The 20,828-nt window shown below is 46.7% G+C and overlaps 1 protein-coding gene across 4 annotated transcripts in view; it reads left to right on the top strand.

Annotated features, from left to right (window-relative positions):
- LOC120954016 (protein windpipe) overlaps window positions 1-20,828 on the top strand; it is a 44,974-nt gene that overhangs the window by 5,446 nt on the left and 18,700 nt on the right. For 2 of the 4 annotated variants that reach the window (XM_040374534.2, XM_049606047.1), the window contains exon 2: window positions 18,783-20,123. The gene's annotated coding sequence lies outside the window, so the exon portion shown is untranslated. Of the gene's footprint in view, window positions 1-16,467; window positions 18,034-18,782; window positions 20,124-20,828 lie in introns of those variants that run through there. The other 2 variants (XM_040374535.2, XM_040374533.2) reach the window with 2 other exon arrangements.

Raw genomic sequence — 20,828 nt, 5'->3', positions numbered from 1 at the left:
TGTTATTCTTTCACGTATAACACTTCTCGCAAACATCCATTAATAAATGTACCGATATCATATTTTTAACCCGTATCGAAGCCCTATCCCGTTGATAAGTAAATGGAAGCCATAAATTGAACATTTTGCACCGCCACCGTTCACAGGGGTAAAAGCATCCCGTACAGCGAGCTACACCATGAAGTGGCCACACTTCCCGTAGGTTGTTTATGGCAGATTGTTTGTGTCGCCCAAGCCCGGGCCGTGAAACTTCAACCCGGGGAAAAGTGCATCAATGCAACCGATTGATGATAACGCCCTCGGGTCTGCTTACTAACATTGCATCATCTCACAAACATCGACGATAACCGCTGATGGAAACTGGGACTTTTTGTCCAAACGGTTGATAATTTCCAGAATGGTGAGAATTGCTGATTGGCCTACATTGGTGCCGCCATTGCGGCGAATATTTTTCCAATGAACCGGTGTTGTTTTGTAGATGCCACCGGATTGATTGTGTACCCTACCAACCGGCGTCAATCTGTCGTCACAGTCACCTTCAACTTGTTCCAGTGCACTTAATTACTGTCCGCCCTGTGCTAATCCGTACCTTGGTGATGAGCAAAGTGTGGTAGTAGGGCGCCGCTTCAAGATTTCCATTACACAACCCTTAACTCTTTGAGGAATAGTCAAGGGAAGTCTACGAGATGAACTGATAGAATTTCCTTCCCCCGTTCGTAAAATGACTCCAAAAGTTCACCTGTAGCGCAGCCCCATCAACTCGCTGCGTCATTGTGCGTCACCGTCCATTTCCGCAGTCGTCAGTCCACTCATAGAAGGTAATGTTTCAAAGCAACACCAACGAACACCTGTGTGACCGTAGTAGTGGTGGGAGTTTACGTCACCGAAGCATCAGTGGACGGTTGCACGGTAGTGCCTGACATTTGGCCTCGGGATTTACAAGTTGCAGGAATAGAAACAAAAAAAAATGCAAAACGGGGAATTTTACGTCCATTTTACCGGACCAACGTCTGATTGTGGACCATTACCCTGACCACCACCAATTAGTTTCGAAGGTATGCAATTTTAATTCCCTCGGAGATTCCCTCTTGAATGAATCTTCATAGCAGCAGCCGGGGATTCACATCAGCTACATTTGTAAACCTTTCCGTGCCCCTGGTGGGTTCGGAAAGGTTGCAATTTTTTTTGCAGATTTATCTTCTACCCTCAGGGCCCGGTAGAATAAAGGTTGAATCAACCAGCAAGATACCTGAGCGATTCGGTAAAGAATGACGCTTTCTTGAAGTCTAAGACGGCGATGATGGAGGTTCACCATTTGGTAGAAACAGTATCTTTTAGGCACTGGAGTTAGTCTTGGTGCAAGTGTGAACGATCGCTGGCAAGACCACTAACACTGCTACCTTAAACCGAGAAGCAGTCTACCGTAGTTCTAAGTACATGGTAGCCATACACGAATTGGACAAACAGAAAATTGCGAAATAAATAAAAATAAATCAGCAATTTGGTGCCTGGGCAGGGTCTTACAGTCCCCTGGTGTGTTCCGAGATCTTCCGGATCTATTTTCAGATCTGCTGCTGAATTGAAAGACCGTAGAATGTAGAAGGCGGAACAAAGTACATTTTAGTTTTGTGTCTTGCTGGAACGATCGCAAATTTGCCTGTAAGAATTCGATCTAAACTGGGTGATCTTTTCAATCAAGCCGGGCGAAGCGGTAATTCAAGGTAAGAACACCTTCTGCCTCATTTATCACCATCGTCACACTGGGTAATGTGAACTGATTAGCGTGAACAGTTCGCGCGATCATTTGCGGTACGGGTTTAAAAAAAACTCAAGGTTTTGCGAGCAGACCCGGTGTGGCGTGGTCGGTACCACCACCGTCCAGCTATGCCTTGTTTAGACTGTGAATCGTACGATCGGTCGGTTTGCCGTGGGCCTTCGTCGAGTTTCGTCATAGTGTTACCCCTTACGCAGCGCATTTTGTAGGGCCGGGGTGAGTTGCTCGAGGCGAAGGGTTATGAGCGAGCAGAACGCTTAGGGTAGAGCCAGTTGGCGGAAATCGACAATTAATTTGTTGCACAGGTTTGCGCAAATCCCTATACACTCTACCGCTCGTGGAGGACTTCTGCGATCTTTCTTGAGGATTAAGAAAAGAGTATTACAGTTAAAATATATTGAGTTATGCATGGTGGTAAAGCAGAATCATGAGATCTCCTATTGTGATAGTTAGGCAGCGAACTACATATTTTTACTTAAACACACATTCTTTCAGTGTTATTCAACCACTGTGACGCCTCCCGGCTTTGATCATACGCAGCTCCAGTATGTTCATTTTGAGTGTCAAAAGATAACATCACATAGAAACAGGGAAATTGAGGATCGTGTGAGCTACGCGTCAGTCCCTCCCGCACTGCAAGATGCGGTGTCTGATTTCGGCTACTCTTTGTATAGACTCCTGGACCGATAGCGTCCAACCCTTACTGCTGTACAATTAAAAACCCGACCCCGATGGTAGCAAGATGAATGAATCTTACATGCAAGGCTGTACGCACGTGTTGTTTGGTGATTCAGGGTCCGGAGTTTAGATCGTTAACTTTATGGCGATGACATAAAAATCTATTTTCTCCCTGTATACTGCGGGACTAGGTTTTCGGTCGGTTCTTGAAGGGTTACCCTGTTTGGAACAACCTGATGCCGCCGACGCTCTACTACTACTACCAGGTCAATCCCAGCTTCTCAGCATGCGTTTATCTCTGCTGCCACCCAGCCGGCTTTCATAGAAGCCTTCCGTTCGGCGCGTTAATTTATGACCGGTTTCAAACAAATCAGATCGAGCCGCGTTGCTTACGAGCAGTGCCCCCAGCACAGAACAGCAACAGAAAAGCTTAGCGGCAGGGATTATGTTTTTGTGTCGCCAAACGATACGGGGAGTCATCAGCCCTTTTGTCCTCAGTTGCATGGGTTGCAGCGTCCGATCAATTTTCTCCGTCTCGATGCACCGAAGCATGGATTATTGTGTTGGAAATATTTCAATTTTGGTTCAAAAGAAAGTCAGAAATTGGATGACTCCTCTTGATGTGTTGCTTGGGTGAGGGGAAGTCTGCGACTACTACTACTGTTTTGGTTTCCTTTCGGCGCGGTACTTATTGTGGTGGAAACATAATACGCGGTGCCAATGAATGCGTCAGCCCATGCAGAGGGTGAGTTGCCCTGGATCCAAATTTGAGGGCGAAAATAGAGAGATGAACGCAACGTATACAAAAGAGATGTGTGAGAACTTTAAATCAAATAGTGTCAGAATAGAGAAGCGAGTAGACAAAAGTGGTGCGATGTTGTTTAGATGGATATGATTAATGTTATCGGAGAAACCCTTGATTTGGTCCTAAAATACCTTCCGGAAGATTCGGTACCGTGAAAGAACATGTAAAAAAAGCCTCTTAACCTATGGCAAAGAGCTGTAGTAATGTGATTGAGTTTTAAATGTCCAAAAATGTTGCACTTTCTTGCTGATTTTAGTGCTGATAGTCTGATGTGGAAAGAGTGTTTGGGTTTGGGAAATTGGATTGTGTCAAACGAAAGATAGATTTGGTACAATCTCAGAATTTCAGGATCACCAAGCTGAAATGATTGATTGAAGGTGTAGCAAAGTTAGTTTATGAGCACAAAGTAAGATAATCATTTCAGTAACAGTTGTTCGAAACAAACCTTAAACTTGGAGTCTATGCGGTCTGTGATTTAAAGTCTCACTCGTTTACAGCTCAGGCGAGTGCATGATTATAACCATAACGAGCTGCAATAGGTAAACCTATCACCTCGTTTGTTCCGCAACGCAACGTACCTGTTGCTTGGCCCACAAAGCTCCGTTGATTGTCTCCTATTAAAACCACCCGTGTCTGGCAGCCGTTCGAATGGAAGAGACAAAACAAGGCAATGAAATTGTTTTATTATCACCGAACACATGTTCCCCGTTCCATAGCCGGCATGGCGCGAGCGCGGACCGGGACATCAAGCGGGTGGGGGACAAAAAAAACGGTAAGGTTCTCCAACCGGGTGGCTGCTACCGGTTGAAAACGGTTTGTCCCGTCGTCTCGTGTCATTTTCGTCGCCCGTGTATTTGTGTTTTGGCTCCGTACACCCGTAGATAGACAATTTCCAATTGACTTCCAACAATGGAGTGTTGTCTTCGCGTGTTTAGTGTTTTTTCCTCCTTTAAGATGCTTCCGAGGGCGCCCCTTCTGAATCGTTTCTCGTTGCTTTGGGTAGTTTTTATGCACAAAGTGTAGCTTGTAATAAAAAAACGCCATCGGAAAGCAAAGAAAGGCAAATCTTCTGCATCGCTCACAGGAACCACACCTTTCCCGGTGGCTATAAACGAAAGACATCCATTACTCTATCAGCACTCAGCGGAAAAAGGGGATGTCTCCGGAGTTGGAGCGGGGAATTGATCCGACAAGGAAGGGGAGAACCTACATCAGCGTCATTGATGAGGAAAGTGGCAGTAAAAAAAAAAACCTTGCTTTGGGAAGCGGAAATGGAGCATAAAGTTATCCAAGATGGGGAAAGACTCTTGAAAGTTGCTCCCAGAGTCGGCGTCGATAGTGCGCATGGAAGGGACGGTAACGATCGAACCATTTTTCAACTCAATTCCACGCTTAAAAATGTATGTTTGTGGGTTTAAAGATGTACATTTTCCATTATCTTTCATACCTTTGGAGCATTCAATCGGTAGGGAAGGGTAAAAATAAATACTAGAGGCGATAATCTGTTTTTGGGGGGCTGTCGTTTCTTCGTCTCTCGTCACTAGTATTATCGAACGTGCATCAGCTTAAGAAGCTCAGTTTCTACGTTCAACGAAAGACGTGAAACTGGACCGCCAACGCGGTGCAAACGATCACCTATCTGGACGAAAGGGGGGTTTTAGGTCTTTTAAGCCAGTTGCCCATCAGCATCTTCATCATCATCACGAACAACCGTGAAGCCCAGGGGTCGCTGATACTGTCCGGTAGGTCTTAGGACGTCTCAATTAAGTCCACTGTTCGGTACACTGTTCTGTTCACCTTTCGGGAAAATGAGGGGTGTTCATTGGGACTGTGAATCGTAGACCACCTGTCTTGAGGGATGTTGAAGTTGTGTTCCCTTCGTTTCTCTGTGTGGAGTAATGGAAAGATCTACAGGTCAGGCTCCCAGGAGATCGGCGTGACATATTTCTTTGCACAGACGACACAATGTACAACACTTCAAACATCAAAACACAAGATCCCGTAATGGCTGATACTCGAAACAGTGCTGTCGCCTGTGTTGTACCATTTACCTTTTTAAACTATTTCGGGGCTAGGGAAAAGGGTGTTGTGATCACGATGATCTGTTGACAGCGTTTATGTTTGCGGTTCTTCGGCAATGGTGTAGGTTTTGGTGATGTACTGCCTCTCCCATGTTTGGAGTAGGTTGAAGGACAAGGAAAGGGCAAAACCTACAATTGTTTGTCTTGTCCACCTCAGTCAAGACATACTGGGAAAGTGGAGCTCTTTATCTTTGTCTGGCTGTCTGGATTCCCCTCGGTTCAGGCAAAGAGCTATGGAAGTACTATGATCGATTGAGAATGGCGTGAAGTGAGTGAAAAAAGATTAGATAAATTACCAAAAAAGGGCGAGAAAAGAAAGACTATGTACGATGTTTTGCTCATTGCACTGAAAGTGTGGGAAATGTACTGTATGTTTTATTATCCATTCGTTAAGTGCTACAAGGTGTAACAAGTTTGACAGTTTTACCTTCTCTTGCAGCACCACAATAAACCATGATGTGTTTTGGAGAGAAAACGCTTTTGCGACCTTTTCCCACTTTGCGTTTGCCGTTCGGGTGGGATGTCGAAGATAAATTCGAATGAGCGTGGTTCGTGGCACGTGGTACGCACCTTGACATTTGCAAAACTCTGCGCCCACCATAGCGCCGTGTTGAGTTCACCTCGAAACGGGCCATAACTCTCCCATGTGAGTTATCATCCCGCGGTGCTAATGATGCAGCAGCATAAAACATAGACAAGAATTTTGAAGTCAAAATATGCAAATGAATGCGCAGCGAACAATGCAGCATCGGTGGCAGTAACCATGCAATGTGCTGCTGAGATGTGCACGAGGCTTTACAAATGAGATGCAATGTGTATGTGGCGTTAAGGTTGGAGCTGCTGCAGATAAACTTTGTTCTGCGAAAAGACAGGGGTTAGCAAACGCGATTGAAATATGAGTAGTAAATAAGAATATATTTTGAATGTTGAAATAGAGAGAATTTTACTACATTTTTCGGAACATTGTAGCATCAAGTAAGACTCCTCATCGAGCGAAGGCAATAGTTACATAATTCACACTATACATAAAACAAACACATTACACTTAATCTGATGAAGGTGATGAAGTATCGTTATTTATTCGAAAGTCAATTCCAAAAGTAAACGCATCCCCAGCCGCTTGTTGTGCTTTAACGCCTTGTACTATTTGTTTCGCACACCAAACACCGCGAAACACCGCGGTTTGGAATTGGTTTTTTGCACCGGTTCCCCGTTGACAAGTGCTACAAGTGCTGAACAATTTTAAGTGCACCTCGAAATGTACTGCGACGCGTGACAGACAGCTCAATGTGGCACGGTTTGGGGCATCCGGAAAACAACGGTGGACAAAATTAGCGTCGGTGGTTAAAATACATCGACTGTGACGGACGGTATATCCCGTACTCACTTCCCGAACAAATAGATCATTCCAACAGACACACACAGACACAAATTTCAAACACTTTAATTAAATCTCTCTTGTTGCACGCTCGAGTGGTCAATATTGCAACAGCGGGTGCCCCTTTTTGGAGTGGACGCGTGCGTGTACTTAAAGTGGAGGTGCCCAGAAGCGTCCATCGGAGGCTGGCTTACGTGCCGCGCCGTGTGCGGATTATCTGTACTCCGGCGCCTTGAGGTGTAGAAAATCGCTAGTGGCAGGCACATTTGCACACTCACGCACACACACACAGACACCTGATTAGGTTATGCAATGGTTGGCTTTGCACAGGGAAACTGCAGTTACTGCAGTCGTCGGTGCATGGCTTTGTAGCATGGTAATGAGTGAAGGTAATCGGTGACCTCGAGAGCACCGAGTGCTAAGGTAACACTCACTTACACGCAACCCTTATGCATTGGTTAGCCAGTGTCGAAGATCAGTGTCGAACGATGCTGGGAAGATGGCAGATGATCGCTGTTTGAGAAAGATCATAAATGTGTTAAGGAAATATATCAGAACTTCTGCATCAGCAAACAAAACTCTTGGATTAAATTGTGTGGGAGTTTCGTTGTTCACATTCGCGCCCATGGTCAAGGTCAGACAGAAGAAACTAACGATGTTGTCGGACTCACTGTAAAGCAATACGTTTGATATTTCCCCCTATTTTTGACCTTCACGATTAGCTCGCTGTGTTGTTGATGTGTTGGTACAAATCTTTCTACGGCAATTTGGAGATTTTAGGTCCCCGAGAAAGAAAAAAACCCAAACCAGGTGCGCTTTACAAACATCGGCATCGATGTTTCTTGTAAGCGAACAAAACTGATGAATCACTGGATGGTCTAAGCTTTCGCATAACCGGTTGATGACCAATTCGGGGCTGGATTCGGTCCATGTGGTCTGCCACTTCGTAGCGATCGTGCCTGAAGATCGTGCCACGATGCCGATGGTTGCGCGAGATGTTCAGCCAAATAAGACTGTCCATCCTATTCAGACTATCCAGCTGATGAAAAACCTGTATTTATCAGCGGGAGGGAGTGAAACTTCTGGAGTTCTCGGTTTTAAAGTCTGATTTAGATCAATGTGCCTTAACAAATAAGTAACAGCAAATAAGACATTAAAGACACCCTTTTAGCCATGTACCTTTAAGTTATGGGAATAATAGCTACGTTTATTCCACAAACTGTTCAACCTACCCTACTACTGTAAATAGTCAACTGACTGGTTTAACCCAACGCAATGCGTACCTTGGCAGTGGAACGCAAACGCACCATTCATGATTACGTCCACCACTGAACCAAACGGAAAGATCGTACGATCGCTCACCTGATGTCATTCAGTGGTCGGGCAGGCTCCCACTCCCATCTCTTTTATTGCACCCGGGCGGCTCTGCATCACCATGGAAAGCCCCAAACAGACGGTGTGTCGACGACGGTGCGAGCAAGCAACAGAAAGCTCACTGCCGGCATTCGGCAAAGGCAGCGGCCGACTACTACTCCACCAAAGCCAGTTCAGTCAGCTAAGAGTTGCATCGAGCGTAATGAGTGGCCTGCAACGGTTGCATAAAAAGAGGTGCCGCAACAATGTTCAAGGTAATGCGTTTTTTTTTCTCCTGAAGTGCTTCGAAGCACCAAAGATTTAACGAACTTTCCCTCCTTCGATCGAGGAGAGACAGAGAGAGAGAGAAAAAAACCGGAGCAAATTAAAAAATTAAACTAAAATGTACGCCGGCTACCCATTACGATGGGGTTTAATGTGCAGTTGCCGCGTTGTCATTTTACTAAAGGCGTTTTCAGAGTTTCAGAGTCATTTCGGAGTAACCCTTTCGCGTTTCGTGCACGGGGCGTGTCTTAAGGTCAGCGTTGGTTGCGTTTTCGATTGGAGCGGGCAGCATTATGGATGGATTAGTGTCCTGTGTGGTTAATTTATGGTCCCCGGCAAAAGGTCGCGGTAAGAAGGAGTTTTTTTGTGAGCTACTTTTAAGAAGGCTTTAGAAGGACGGCATATGATTAGTCGATGTTTGGCTATAAATAGAGGATTTTTTTTCGATTCGATCGGAAGTAAAGATTATTTCCTAACCTAGTTCGTACCGCCCGGGAGCGGATCAAGACATCATCCTCCCTATCCCTCCCTATGGTGTGATCGCTGGAAACAGAGATCAGTGATGGTGCCATCCCGGTGACAGCTTGAAGCATCATTGACAGACGAAAAAGTACCGTACCGATCCCAAGCGCTAAGCCGGAAGATGCAAATTTGACGAGTCGGTTCGGTTCTCATGTCTAATTTATGGCCAGCAGATTTTTCAATCGTCCCACAATCGCCACACGCATCATCCCAGTTTTGCTCCCTGAGAAGGGATCGTTGGTGTGGTGAATTTTTAAGGTTAGCGCTTATTTGCTTTCCCACTCCCGTTCCGTTGCTTCCGTGGCTCCGAATCAATTTGTGTTTGCGGGTTTGCCTTGTCCCCGTTGGTCGTGGAGCGGTTCCGGCTGGCTCTGCATGCTCGAGCGACCATGACCGGCAATCTGTCGCAGAACTACCGACCGACCTATTTGTGCGGCGATGAGAAGTGATTGCGTGGTGCCTGTTGGCGTTGGTGTTGCGTTCAGAAAATCCCGTAGGTTCTGCCAGACGATGCAGGAAATCAAAAAAAAAAAAAAAAAGGGAAAAATGCAATCTGTGCGGTGCAGCGTTTGTTCCGGAAGACCGGTTGTTGGTCGATGGATGCGATATCGGCCGGGGTGTATGGTAATGGTGATGATAAGTTTATGCTAACACAGGCAGAGGATCGTCGTCGTAGTCGTCATGCTGCCTGCGCTACACCGAGAAGCGAACGACTGTGCAACATGTGGTCATTAATGGCTTGGAGTTGCAGTAAAAGATGCTGTCCGGGGTAGCGGTCGGTCGGGGCTTTCAGCTTTAGTTCTCACTTGGCCCGAACTCGATACGTAAAATCCGGGTCTGTTTTAGAAAAGAGCATAGGAAACGAAGCCGTGAAAGGATAAGGGGCCCCTTAAGGACCCGGACTGTGTTTTTTTTATCGGCCCCTTGTTGGGCGGGTTATTCCTCCCTTGCTTTTGTGAAACAGACGTTCGGGGACGGACTTGTTGACGTTGCCTGGCCTGCCCGGATGGTTTCCCGGTTAGTGTAGTGCCACCGGGAGTACGGGTTATTTGTTTTACCCGAGAGCGCAACATGAGATGCGGACATCCCTCGGGAGAATTGGAATCTTGGAATGTTTCGGCCGTGCCGACACAAACCCGTTTGAATGCATATACATTGTACAGTTGCGCGTCACTCGAAACCTATCGCCTCTTCGATAGGTTGGTGAGGCGATTAAACGATTCCTAGAAGTGAAACCCTGCCTCCCTGAAGGTTGGACAAAAAACACGTGCACCGCACCCGCACTTCTCACAGCTCAGGGTCAAATGATTGAATTAATTATCGGACGGATTAAAACATGAAACAGAGCGAGCCGACGCGATGACCGTTAGGATCGGATTCGTTCGAAGTTACCGAGGTTGCGCTTTCGGCGTCATCAGCGGGAGTTGCTCCCCCGATGGTCCGTAAAATCGGGCGTCACTTCTACCAGTTGTCTGGCCAAGAAGATCTCGCTGCTTAGAAGCTGCTTCGATGGCTACGGCTGCCGACAAGGGGTTAGTGTGATTTAGGGCGATTAAAATTAGTCACCCGATTGGATTGGATTATAACTTTTGAATGCCTTTTCGACACTCGCACGCCGCTCTTGGACAGACTGCAACGCTGGAGTCATGGCCATGCCATTCAAACTGCTCGAAACATGCAATCGTTATCGTTATGTGGCTCCCAGGGGTAGATCCATTTGATTCGGGTGCTATTTTGTTCTCGGGGACATTTCTCTCCCCTCCCGGAGGGATTTTAATGAGCCAAGTGTGGAAAGCGGCTGAACTATCAAAACAAATCATTCTCATACGTTAGCAGGCCAAGCGGTATGGGAAAATTATGCAGAACACTTGGCGAAGGCGAGAATGCGTTTTGTCGTGCTCGTTCATTGGAATGTTAAGAATTGGACAGAATTGTTGACATTCTTTAGTGGGCAGGTTAAGCCGAGTGCGTGCCTGTGAATGAAGCATACACTCGAAGAAGTTGATGAAGAAAATTAAATAACTAATAGATGCATTTACAATGAAAGTTTTAATTAATTTAGGTCACAACAATGCAATGGAACCTCCCAACTTGTCTATTGAATGCAAACAAAGGCGGCATCTCAACCGCCAAGCGTGTGATGTAATTTCACATCCAAAATGTCTCAAGTACACTCACTCACTTTACATTTCCCGCGTTTTGGTGTCCTCTCAGCCCGTAAAACAGAAGCAACTAGTCGCTCTGTGTGACTGTGTGAAAGTGACCCATGTTTTGGTCGGCGTGATGCATCTGCGAGACAGCGGACATGGAATCCCCATTTGGATCAAAACCCAAATGCCGGCAGTAATGGTGGGAAAGCAGCTGACCAGGTTCCATTACCAGCTAGAAGTGTCTGCGGTTTGGGGCGCAAACGAAATGGAACGAACCTTGCCTCGTAAAAGACGGAGTGCAATTTGAGTGTCTTCGCTGGGAGCGTGTACAGCAGTGCAGATTCGAAGATCTTGCCGCAAGAACCTCTCATAAGTCGGTTTGGGTGGTGGGGGGGACTTGTGGGCAGTACCGTGACGCGTAGATGTCCACCCCTGAAATGGAGTAAGATCGATGGGGCGGAAAATCATCTCCAACCGACCGTCCCGGGCCAATCGCCGATGTCGAGGGATGAGAGCACGCGCTAGCTTTTAGTGCGGTAAGTGTGTTCTAATTGTGTGCCCCGCATGGGGTGGGTATTAAGTTAATTGTGTTTCGCTAATTGGACAACAATGCCTAGAGCCAACACGTGCGAAGTTGTCATTGACGTGAGGGGGATGAGAGACTGTGATTCACACTGTTGGATCGCTTAATCGCGGTGGTTTCGTGTCGCAATGGGTGAGTGGCTTTGGGCGGATGTTGAGAAGTGTGCTTGTTTCGATTACGACCGAAAGTCAATTTCGGGCAAGGGTCAATGGGTCGTCAAACGTTCTCTTGAGTGAGCAACAAAGAACACCGTGTTGAGATTTATTTCAGCTCCAGTAGAAATCGGTTACAGTCCCCAAATCCATCAACACGTTTTGCAATCGAATAAAATTTAAAACACCCATGAAAGTGTGTTGGTCACCAAAAGAAGGGTTTCAAGTATAAAAGTGCATCTTCCAAGTGAATGTGTACCATAAGTACAGTGACGAAAAATAAACTCAAAATTTGGGAAAATGGAACAAACAAAAATAACCGCCTGTAAAGGGGCAACGCTTTTTTTTGTTCCCAAACATTGCCGGCTCATAAAACAGAACCGGAATGTACGGCGGCCGCGCTTCCGAGTGGTACCATTTTTGGCCTCAATCGTTACGATTTCCATCCCCTTTTGATTGCCGCCCTCCTTTCTGCCACCGGTCCGTCGGTCAAAGCCCTGGACGGGTGTTGGTTTTACTTTATACTGCTCTTTGTTGAGCTTGAGTACCTTTTTACTCTCTTTAGTTGAAAATCGAAAAAAGTTATCGGCACATTTGCCGATTGCTTGGAAAGTGATGACATTACGAAAAAGAGGGCCGAAACGGGGAAGCTCTGAACGTATGCCAAACGCAGCCAGTGAGGCACCGGGGCAATTTTTTGTTCGTCGTGTTGGGAGGAGTGCAATCGCGATCACGCGATCCCACCAGTGCGGAACTGGGTGCTGATTATTTAATAAGGAACGGTTAGTGACGGGTGCGCAATTTTTTTGTGAATGTAAATGTAACGATTGGTCATCGGTTTGGTTTGGCTGGTCTGAGCATATTGGGAATTGGTTTGTTATTATTTGGTTTTGTGCAAAAGCTTGGTGGTTGATCCGATAGCGTGTATTTTTAGTAACAGCTTGTGTACATAAAGCGTCCAGCGCATGTCATCACCTTTCGAAGTGCATTCCACGCCATTATCACTGTTACACTAGCGTGTCCTACAATTACGCTGCTGCCCCGTACCGACAATGGGTCGCTGGGCCGATTGCAACATAAATTTGCCATTGCACTATCGCTTTGACATGGTGATCGTTTGTTTGCTGCGCTGGCCTCCCTAGCTGTGGAACGCATCATAATGATGCGTGTCCGATCGGCACGCAACCAAATCAGAACACTGCCACAGCCCATTGGAATGGGATCGAATGCGCATCGGCGGTGGTGACGATCGCAAGCCAAACCCGGTCAGACCCTTTTGTAGAATTGTGCCGTAAATAATTGCTCCAATTACGCGTTGACTGCACCAATGGCTCTATCTACTGGTTGTAGGATAGACACACAAACCCACGCATGGATTGGCTTTGGAGTGCTGTTTCCGGACGTCCGGACATCGATCACGCATGATCGACTGTCAATGTGACGCTATGGGATCTTAATCAAATGGTCACGAATTCTTCTGGAAAACCCCCCGCTATACCTTGACCGCGTTCTATCAAAGGCTCCGACATCGCATTACTTTTGCTACACGCTAGCGTTGTCCGTTTTCGGAAGTGATTATCATGTTTCGTGCCGGTGGGGATCGGCACAGTGAACAACCAACAGCGAATTGTCCTTTTTTGGTCATTCGGTATGGGGTACTGGTTTGTTATCAGTGGGTTCGCGTCATGTTTACTTCAGAAAAATATTAATAAAGCAAAATACTCAATTTTTATGATATCAACAAGAATCATGCACACAAAAGAAGACCATGAATACTTTGTAGCAAAGCTTGTATTGGACTATTTGCATGTTATTAAGGCTTTGTTCGGGGTAGGTTCTTTAATCTAGCTCATGTTTGCCTTTAGAAGGTGATAAAATTGGCTAGAGCAAACTAATTAATTTTGCCACGAGTGTTTGCCAACGTTAGCTGCGGTTAGCTTTGGAGGGGAATAACTTCAATTTGTATGGTGTGTTGTCTCAATGGTGGTAGCAATTAGCACGATGAATCGAGCACCGATCGATGATTCGAAAATAGCAACAATGTTATATTTATTGTATGAAAATAGGCACCGCCATCGACAAGCACATACTTCGATGTTACCGTCACAATGACCCGATTGACAGGGCTCGAATAACCTAAACTCCTTCCACCTATCAACTTCCGTTCGATCGGACGACATTTGCACAGCAACCACCCAGCAGCGATCTGTAAATCAAATTTGCGACGGTCAATAATCGAACCGTTTGTAAATGTCAGCTACGTAGCAGCAAATGGAGCTTGAAGATCACACCGCACTATAGTGCGGTAGGAGCAAAGCGGATCATCTCGCTCTACTGTTCCAACGCATCACAAGTGAATTTATTTAGCTCTTGAGCCGAGAGCACCCGTTTGGCAAATTGTCCGTCCCGGCGTTCCGTATTGACTGTCAATTGGTGAATTGAACTGTCTGTCCTCGCAGTATCGCAGTGTACTTCCTTTCGTATTCGCTTATTTACCATACGTGTACGTGTGTGTATGTGTGTGTGTGTGAGAGAGAGAGCTTGAATTGAATCGGAATCTTCTTGTTTGTCCTGATCTTCACCATGAGAGTTTGGTGCGGTGCAACTGCGGTGAAGTTAAGAATGTTCCTCCCGTAGGCGCGTTGTAGTTCAAGGGTAGCTTTGGCACATGAACTTACCCCGCCGGACTTCGTCGGTTCTTCAGTTTTGGGACACACAGAGCAAGGATAACGCCCCGTCGTAAACCGACCAATGTGTCTAGCTCCGTCTCCTTGAGTCACACAACACCGACCGCCTTCAACCGGCTCGTGGCCTCCAGAAGATCTGTGTTTTTTTGTCGGGCATTGTGTCTAGCGCTTTCTAGATGCGAAGGCGTTCCAGAATTGTACTTGGTTTGGGCTTTTGCGATGACGCACGGTCGAGGAGGAGTGCGCTGGCAAGTCAATTTATTTGTCTCGCACCAGCGTACTCGGTGGACCTGAGATTGGACAAGTATTATTAAACAATTTAGCTGTCAGCGCAGGAAGGCAATCGTCGGGTATGGGCCTACCGGCGACAGTGACACCAGCGAGCGCACTGAGTGCATATTGTCGTTTCGGGTATGGGCTGTCGTTTTGCATATTTATGGGACGTGCGTTCGCCAGCTCGACCGTGAAGGAGGAGCTCTTCATTGTCACTTTTTTTGTTTTGTCTTTATCATCGCGACATATTGGCAATGGAATGAAGGCAGAATAACAATTATAAATTATTGCAATCAATTTTTTGCAGAATGACAACAAATGAGAAGTTACGATTTTTCTCATTAACTGAATGCATCACAGCAATGAGTCAGAAGTATGTTAACTACATTCTATGATTTTGTTTTCCCTACATCATGTCCGGTATCGGTTATTTCCTTCAATTTTGTTTACTGCAGTGCATCTAAAATCATTACCAGTTTTGCTGTGGCGTGTGTACATTCACGCACCCGGCACCCGTCGACAGTATCAGTGGTAGTGTACTATGTAATGCAAACATTGGCGTGTTTATTCTTTGCCCAACAGGGTGAACTCATTGGAAATACGAAACAGAGGAGCCCTGTACATAGTGCGTAGTTTGCACTGACACACGTTGGTACGAGACAGAATTTTGGGGATCGCAAAGGGGGGAGCCGACGATGTGTTTCACTGTTTGCCTTTCGGTATCTTGATAACAGGTCCCAATGCTTACGAGGTGGAATGGACAAAGTAAGGTTCAGTTTCCGAGAAATGCGATGTCCCTGCTGACGGTAACGGTTCAGTTGGTAAACTTCCGGACCAGCAGAATGACAGTTGGTTGACATTTGGGCGCAATGACCACACCCTGGAGATAGGGAGCTGTGTGCAGAAATTTTGCGAATGATTCAATCAAAACAATCAGTACACATCTAAGACGACGGTTCGCTCTAATCTGAACGACGGACAGACGATACTTGACGAATGTTAACTACCGGGCAGTTGCATGGAGATCTCCAGCGTGAGAAGACCTAGGTGGCTAGATTGGCATCTTTTTCCCAAGTGCCTCGAGATCAGTTGCACATCAGGAATGACAGCTACCCCATGCTCTAGACCGTGGATATATCCAATTAGAGAGTTTCTATCGGCCGTCTGCATAGCATACATCGTTGATTAGATAGCCCTCATGCTGTACTACTAATCGTTTGAACATTCAGAAGCAATTTACTAATTGAATTCCCTTTCCTGCTCTTCTTTCTCTTTCTCCCTCTCTTTCCCAGATCATCAGCTGCAGTTCGGCTCTCCGATCCGACGTTGGCGTTGGCACGATAATCGTCTGATCGTATCTCGTTGTGCGATCTACAGACGGCTCAAAACGTGCCACGCGCACTCACATTCCTGCTTTCACGCTAATACTCTGTAAGCGTCTTGTATGTGAAGCTGTACGGACGAAATCCGCAAACGAGGAACGATCGTAATTAGAAGGTTACCACCAGAATGGATGAAGGCAGCTTCTCTCTGCCGACGATCTGCCTGTCTGTCCGTCTCAGGCACGGAGTGTGTTGGAAGTGCACGCGGGGCGCAGCTTGTGAAAATTGACACACTCACACTCGATGTCACACTAGCGTTTACGGGCATATCTTATCGCGCTATCGCACACAGGTTCTGTTTTAGTGAGTTCAGATTTCCGACTCCCCCCCCCCCCTCCCCTATGTGGCTGGGATTGGGTTGTGTCTGTGTGATAGTAGTACCGAGGGCTCGCTATCGCAAATGTAGCGTCGTGGTGATAACGAGAACCCTCGCCGAAAAACACATGCCGCACTGTCGTGCATCGTGCCAGTTCCTTTCTAGCAGATAGGGAGACTCGGTTTTTCGGACGACGGGCGCGATTATAGTTGGAACTAAAAATGGTATGTTCCTGCTCGGTAGCATTCTTTTAGTCCCTTCTCCAGCGGGGCGATATCTGTCAACCCGGAAGTGTAACTAGTCGTTATCAGGGCTGAAATTCCACCAATTTCTTGCCAGCGAGCACATTTCCGACACACATTTGCTTATCTCACTAGCACTGCTGTACTTCGGGGAGATATGGTTTTAATGGCGTCCGAAACCCTCAACCTCCAGCTAGCTCTATTTTAATGGTTCCAATTCCAATTCAATAAACCTCACCTCAGTCGGCACATAAATTAGCGGTGTATTAGGCAAGCGGGAGAAACAATTAAAACTTAATTTTACCATCTCTGCCTCGGCGGCAGCACGGTGCGGCGCAGGGCTTAAAGGTTACGCATTATCAGTGCGCCCACGGTAGCTCAGTTGATAGCGGCGGGAGCGTTTGTCTGTGGCGCTTGCGGGCTGTGGCCTTGATGATGAAGATGATGATCATCTCACGAAAGCTCGAGAATACGCAGGAGGGATTTCGATGGAGGGGCGCACTAGGGCGTACTGCAAACTTTCGGCATGAATGAATTGGAAGAAGCCGGCTTGAAGAAGGATCGGTTCGACAACGCAACGCGTTGTCGCGCGCGCGGTCGCCGCGGTTTCGTAATGAGTCCGGCCGGGAGTTGGACGGGGGTAACATCGTGTAATCAACCACACAGACTCACATACTTACACACCTCTGTGTGTGTGTGTGTAGAATGGGCTACAAAAAATAAAAGAAACAATCGGCGAGGCCCCCACTTAACGCCTCGCGCAAAACGGTGTGCGTTTCGGTGTGCGCGCAAGATGCGCACGAAACAAAAAAAAAAACACACACACACACACTCAGGGGAACACACATATCAGCAGGTCTATGAGCCGGCCCACCGGGCGGGTGGTAGAGTTTGTGGTTCAAGGGGTGCGATAGATGTGCGTGTGGTTGTGCGCGAGGGTTGGGTATATTTAATCACACCGCATCATCAGTACTGTCGCGGCCGCGTAGATGCGCAAGGGAAGGGAGTGGGGAGGGAGCTGTGGTGAGGGTAGATTGGATTGGGGTGAATCGCGTTTGCTTCGCGAACGAATGCGCCAGGGTTAAACGCCATACCGGTGCGCTCGGGCACGCTAGTGTAGTTCCGACGATTGGCGCAACGCGACGCGCGTGTAACGTAAGCCGCGGTTTTTGGCTGGGTTTCCCATTTATCGCTACGCATTGCGCTTTTCGAATCGATCGAAATTTAATCCAAAAAACGAAACCATTTTTTTTTCGTTTTTCATTTCTCGATTTTCCTCCCGTTTGTTGGGGGAAAATATCCTTCCGGGACGGGGCGTGGTGCGTGGACATATTCATTCCGGTTCAAGACAGGCGCTCAGCAGTGAAATCATGTAAGATTTTTTGCGGATTGTATGTGTGTGTGTGTATGTGTACATGGCGATCGTTAGTGTTCGGCACGTGGAGGCAAACTTTATGACAGCTGTCAGATAGTAGTAGTTTAGTCGCGTGGCTACGTGTGGGTGTACATGCTTTGTGTTTGTGTAGTGTATCCAAACCCTTTCGTCTACCGTTCTGCTGCAATCCGTTGAGTTCTGGAACTCTGTTATCATCCTCACCCAGTGGATACGTAACTCCAAACACGGCGGGGCACACCTTTCACAACTCTTCGCCATTACGGCACCATTTTAGCCTACTTTTTTGATAAATGTGGCTCATCTCGTTGATGGATATACGGTCTGCTCCTCCACCCTTCTGCCGGTTGTGTTTGCTATGATAATAAAAAGTAAAAAACCAAAAAACACTTGCGCGCACTGTACCGGGCAATTTGTATCATCCAATTAACTGTAGTTTTCTTTTGTTTATGTGTCTCTCTTTTTGGCGAGCGAACCAACATTCGGTGCAAACATGAAATAAAAAAAACATTTCCAGCGTTCTTCTTTAGTGTAAGCCTCGTGCAATTCGAATAAAGCTCTCCGTTTACCGCTTTGCTGCGCCCATTTCACTTCCCCTCTAAATTTTTGCCAACGAGATTCTGGCTGTACTGTGCTTTTGAAGTGCACGTTTTACATTTTTCATTCCAACGTTTCGTTTTTCTCATCCCTCAAACCCCCCTTTTCTGGGATTATTTTTATATCCACAGAGTTATTGCAGTGCTAGATGAGTTTTTTCTTTCGCTTCCCCGGTGTCGGCTAAGAAGACGTAAACGCACACTTGCAACACGTCACGCGTATACACCAACATCAGAAGCTATACGGAAAGAAGAGAAGAAATAAAACACGCCTCGTGGAAGGAAAAACTCAACGAATATAGCGAAAGAAGGGAAAACCACCATAACACAACAAAAAGTGCACGAAACAAGAGTGAAACAGCAAAAAACGAGAGAAGAAAATCGAAGCAAAAAAGTGTATAAAATCGTAACGAAAAGTGTGTGTGTATTGTGTGTTTGTGCGGGGTGCTGTGGAAAGTGAACGAAAACAACGGAGCAAAACAGAGGGAAGAAAAATCACTGCACAGAAGAAGTAGGCCAAGCGCGTGTGTGGTGGAAGTAACGTACCCCGATCGCTGCAGTCCGTTGAAAACTTCAACGCCCATTCGTTCGCGGTGCAAGCAGGCTGTGGACGGAAAGAAAGTGATCAAGAAATCAATCTTGCCCGATTGCACAATCGCTCCGACACGTCGCATACAGAGGAAACGTTGGCGCTTTCCCCGTGTCGTGTCGTCAGTTTCAGAACGAACGCGTAGAATTTCGTGATTTTTCTTGCATCCTAGAGGGGTAGTTCCTGCGGGGTAAGTTCGTGTATCGATTATCCCAGTGAGTGTGTGTGTTGATTAAGTGCATCTTTAAGCGTGTCGTAAGCGCCTCGAAGGAAAGTGAAAATTTGTTTCCCCTCCCAAGAGCAGTGAAAAGGTGCAATCGTCCACGTGTCATCCCCACTCCAGCTTCAAGATGCACTACGGCCGGATCGTTTACAGCTGGAACGGGAAGTCCCTGTGCTGACGATGAGTCATTCGTGAGTAGCGAGACACTCCTGGGCCCCTCCGAAAAAGTAGTGTTCTCGTTCGCATCGATCACAAATCGGTGTGTGAGTGTGTGTTTGTGCCTAGTGCCGCGTGTGTGATTTTAGGTTTTCCTACCCATCTTTAAGCTGTGTTTTCCGCAGTGTGTTTCCTTGTAGAAAAAAAAAACACCCATCAGTGGCCTTCATAGATTGAAGGGTGTTCAACTTACTCGCGGCCAACGAAGACATTTCGACATTTCTCTTTTGCGTTCGGAGATTGGAGCATCAAACGGACGAGGACGGAGTGAAGAACCGTACGGCGGTGACACGCGACTGCAGTAGTTTGCCTTTTTTAAACCTCGAAGAATTTAAAGATCATCAATCGTTGGACGCTGTAGGAAGCTGTAGCTGATCAAGACTTCGAGACTGTACGCGTTGCTGCTAGGAGGTGAAGATCATTTAGGAGCGGCTTTTTTTTGTAGGTAAGTCAACAGGGAGCAGGAATGGTTGAAAATCGGTGACATGTTTGAAATTAGTAGCGGAAATGCATTACTTCTAATTTATGATGTGCTATAAATCGTTCGATCGCCATTAGGGCGTACCTTGTGTTAGTAAAACAAGACAAATAATGGTTGCAGCAAGTGCTGTTGTTATTGATGCATTTGTGGCTGATCTATTTCTGAAGCACATTACTTGTTCCTTTCCTTTGCGCCTCGCATGGAAGAACTGTGCTGATGCGAATGTCCACAGCATTTCTCGATCATTCACTGGACCGTAACTGCGATCGCTTGTGCATGGCAACAGTTCACCCCGAGCGCATCCTTCTTCCAGTGTTTGCGGTTTTGGTTGGTTGCAAATGTTAATGCTCTCCCGACCGAAAAACTCTGAACCGAACCGCGGGACTTACCTCACCGCACTGAACCGATAACGGCAACCTTATCAGCAATCAATTAGGAACGTACGGTACGGACCCGTGCATGTTTTTCAATTTCAAAAATGGGCCTTTCAGTGTGTTTGCCGTATCTCTTGCTAGGACGGTAAGTTGGATGCGCACTGTCGATGATTGTCTCTGACCCACCGGCGACCGATTCCATTACATGGCGGTTGATTGGGCTGGGGAATCGGCACCGCGCGGTGAAGGTAGTAGCATCAAAAGCGGGAGCGGCATGTGCGGTGTTCGGCCGCAT

The sequence above is a fragment of the Anopheles coluzzii genome, chromosome 2 (assembly GCF_943734685.1).
Source record: "Anopheles coluzzii chromosome 2, AcolN3, whole genome shotgun sequence".
In the NCBI taxonomy this organism is placed as follows: domain Eukaryota; kingdom Metazoa; phylum Arthropoda; class Insecta; order Diptera; family Culicidae; genus Anopheles; species Anopheles coluzzii.
The sequence above is the reverse complement of the archived record's forward strand: the minus strand, read 5'-3'. Positions and strand labels throughout refer to the sequence as shown.